The sequence below is a fragment of the Macrobrachium rosenbergii genome, chromosome 42, assembly GCF_040412425.1.
Source record: "Macrobrachium rosenbergii isolate ZJJX-2024 chromosome 42, ASM4041242v1, whole genome shotgun sequence".
Classification (NCBI taxonomy): domain Eukaryota; kingdom Metazoa; phylum Arthropoda; class Malacostraca; order Decapoda; family Palaemonidae; genus Macrobrachium; species Macrobrachium rosenbergii.
Genome location: NC_089782.1, coordinates 7,663,933 through 7,667,767, shown reverse-complemented (window position 1 = coordinate 7,667,767; position 3,835 = coordinate 7,663,933). Strand labels below are relative to the sequence as shown.

Below are 3,835 nucleotides of genomic sequence, written 5' to 3'. Positions count from 1 at the left end.
TAATCCTTTGTAAAACCTCTTAAATATTTAACCCTGTTTTGGCAGTTCTACTAATTCTTCAATTGTGTTGGATTCCAGGTACATATATTTCCTTTATAATCCCCAGCTGTCATTTATATGAGGTTTCTTTGTAAACTTACTTTTATATTTCTTCAGTTTGCTAAGTAAAGGATGTAGTGTCGAAAGGCCTCGCAGCACTCCAGTGTTTCCGTTTCCTTCGTAGATTTTATCTTTATTTATATATTCGTCACGTTCCATATTTTTGATTCAGTTATACAATTCTATGTATATATGTATATATATATGTATGTAAGTATATATATATATATATATATATATATATATATATATATATATATATATATATATATGTATGTAGATATATATATATATATATATATATATATATATATATATATATATATATATATATATATATATATATATATATATATACACACACACACACACACACACATATATATATATATATATATATATATATATATATATATATATATATATATATATATATGTGTGTGTGTGTGTGTGTGTGTGTGTGTGTGTGTGTGTGTGTATGTATAATGTATTTTGTTATATGATTTATGTAGCACTGTGAGTTTATGCTATAAATAAACTGTTCCGAATGAGTTATTTTTCACAAGAAAGTAATACTATGAAGTATCTGTATTTTATCAGCTTGTGATTAGTAATATTTGAAGTCAAAGGAGTATGTGAAAAAGATGTTTACGAGAAGGAAGCAGCAAGGGTACATGTTTCATGTGGGGTGTGGTACAAATTTCGGATATAATATCTGGAAAAACGGCTAACATTACGATACTCTAAGGTATTTATCGTATCATTGCTTTTATTATTATGCTGTATTTATTTAAAGTATGTTTCTGTCACCAAAGCTCATACATTTTTCTCTTAGCTTTGTAGAAATAACAGTGATAACTATGCTTTCAATGGCAATACAAGAAAGTAATTTTTCTATTATGCTCTGTCATGAACCACTTCTCCAACTTGTGCCTGACGTCTCTTTGCATATACCATCTTATAACTAATTTAATATACCTATAATGTGTGTGTAGAAATACTTGCATGTGACTATTTGTATCCATGTTCGTTGGTATCTAATCAAACAAAATAATAAACAATATTACTTCGTTGCAGTTATGTGTATTGTGAAAAATATAAATACAAGAAGATAAATCTTATAAATGAAAGGTTCTAATAAAAGAATGTAACAATGCAAAGGATTTATTCAAAGGAATTTTTTTTGAAAGTTCAGAAAAATATTTCGAAGGATAAGTTAGGTCTCGTCAAGTCCGGCATCAAGTTCTGTTTACAGTCTGCCACCATAAATTATTTAGCACTTCTCATTGGTTTCAGTGGTTGATGCATTCTCAGACACAGCTGAGTCCTCATCCCTCTCAGTCTGGCAAGAAAGGCATGGCAGTTTCTTCTCCATAGCAGCTCGGTACTTGGGATGACTGATGGCATAAACGATGGGGTTGTACACAGCATTGGCCTTTGAAAACGGAACCCCAGATGGTGAAGAGAGGGGTGATGAAAGGCTTGTGATTCATGCCCACCATATTGATGACAAAGTAAGGAGTCCATGCCATGAACCACAGTGAAACAGTCATGAGAGCAACTTTAGCAAGGCGGCATTCATTAGATGTCTTTCTGGCTTCTGGGTCATTTCTCAGGGACTTGACTCCCATCTTCTTGGCCTGTTCACGCATCTGTTTCTCGTGAGTAGCAACAGCCTTCAAGATGAATGTGTAACAATAAATGATGATGAAGAGTGGAAGGACATAGCAATCAAGAGCATAGAAATACAGGTAAAGGTGGCCCATAAGATCATCACTGAGGTAGTCGGTACCACAGGCAGTCATGTTGCCTTCAGGGACATATCTGTTGATTCCAAACAATGGAAGAGCGCACCAAATGATAGTTTGAGTCCAAGCAAACAAAATTCTCATCAAAGCACCATTAGTTGTTAAAGGCTTTGCTGCAATACCCTTCACAATGACGTTGTAACGATCGAGAGTAATGAAAACCATGGACCAAATGGAAGCGCATCCACAGACAGAACCTACGGCAGCGTAGATTTCGCAGAAGAAACCGCTGAAGGCCCACATCTGATAGTAACAGTTCACCAAAGTTGGGGGGAACATGAATGACATCATGATGAAATCTGAGAAGGCCAGACTTACAACAAACATATTTGATGGAGTCCTGAGAGATTTGGTGTTCATGAAGACCCAGATGACAACAAAGTTACCGCAAACAGAAAGCATCCCCATTACAAACATCCAGAAACCAACTAAGCTATACCAAAGTGGGTTCATGGGAGGGTACTGGTACCAGTGTTCGTGGATGTAACTTAGAAGCTCTCGGGGAACCCTGTCGACAACAGTGTAGTTACCGTATGGGTTCGTAGAGGGCAGGAGGTCACTGCCACCCATGTTAGAAGGATCTTCCCAGTAACCCATCTGCAAGAAACCAAGAGTACAAAGTTCCAGTGATGCTGAGGTTTACTGGTTCCTACAGTACTTCTAATACAACTTTATAATCTATTGTGGAAAAAAATATGTCAAGTTTTTGTTCTTTGTTGTTAGCATTGATATTCACCTACAAACATTTTTTAACGAACATCCCTAAATATTTTCCTAATTTTGAATGGTAATGAGCATATTATCTGCTATTAATATTGATAAAAAAAATAAGTTAGACTTGTGATTGCTTCAATCTTTTAAGGAATATCTTCATGTCTTCTTAGAAACCAAACGACTGGTTGTAGAAATTAATGGAATTCTCGCTTGTGTCAGTCATTCAAGGATTAGGAAAAGTGTAGAGTGATTGGATTGTTTTCACCAGTATCAGGGAAATTATTTTGAAAACTTCAGATTACCGCAGGTCTTCAATGGTCTTCAGTCAGTTAGCTTAAATATTATTTATTAACTAGTTTTAGTTTACTGATATTTCTGAAATTTACTCTTCACTGTTTTACATGTTCATTTTCCAAATGCCTTTTACTATTGTATAAAAATGTAATTCAAATCTTTGGCAGAAATATAAAAAATTTGAGGTGAGCATTTTTCAATTTATATTCATGAATAACGAGTGACTCTAATCTTAAGACTCAAGGGTACATGGTTAAACTAAGTCATTTATCAACTTCTTAACGAATGTACTTTGAAGTTAAAAGCGACGCGAGTGAAATAACACGGAAGTCAAATATGATGTACAAAATTTGAATAATAATAATAATAATAATAATAATAATAATAATAATAATAATAATAATAATAATAATAATAAAATAATTTCTTTGCTTGAGGTACCTTCGTTGAGGAAATTTTTCGAGACGATAGAAAACCAGCAGCCGTCAGGAACAGGTGGCCGGGATTCCGTTCCTCGCGCTGCCGAAGCTGGAATGCCTCTCTCCGCCAAGGAAGCACTTTATATACCTCACTTTCATGCTTGGCTGACTCTACTATAGAGTAAATTGTATTTGAGGAGCAACAACGGCAAGTACGTTGGTCTTCTACCTTCAACTTTAAGGAAAATGTTAAAGCCATCTTTTACATACAGGAATTGGAATCCCTAAATCCTTTAAATCTTGCAAACCCTCTTAAATAGACATGGTTTTTATGTATTCAGGATACTCATCTGTTTGTAATAATTGATTACTGAAAGAATGTCTATATATATATATATATATATATATATATATATATATATATATATAAATATATATATATATATATATATATATATATATATATATATATATATATATATATATATATATATTCTTCTT

General features: G+C 33.3%; 1 pseudogene; it reads right to left on the bottom strand.

Annotated features, from left to right (window-relative positions):
• Positions 1-1,249: 1,249 nt before the first annotated feature.
• LOC136827916 (rhodopsin-like) lies at positions 1,250-3,437 on the bottom strand (annotated as a pseudogene).
• Between the last annotated feature and the right edge of the window lie 398 nt (positions 3,438-3,835).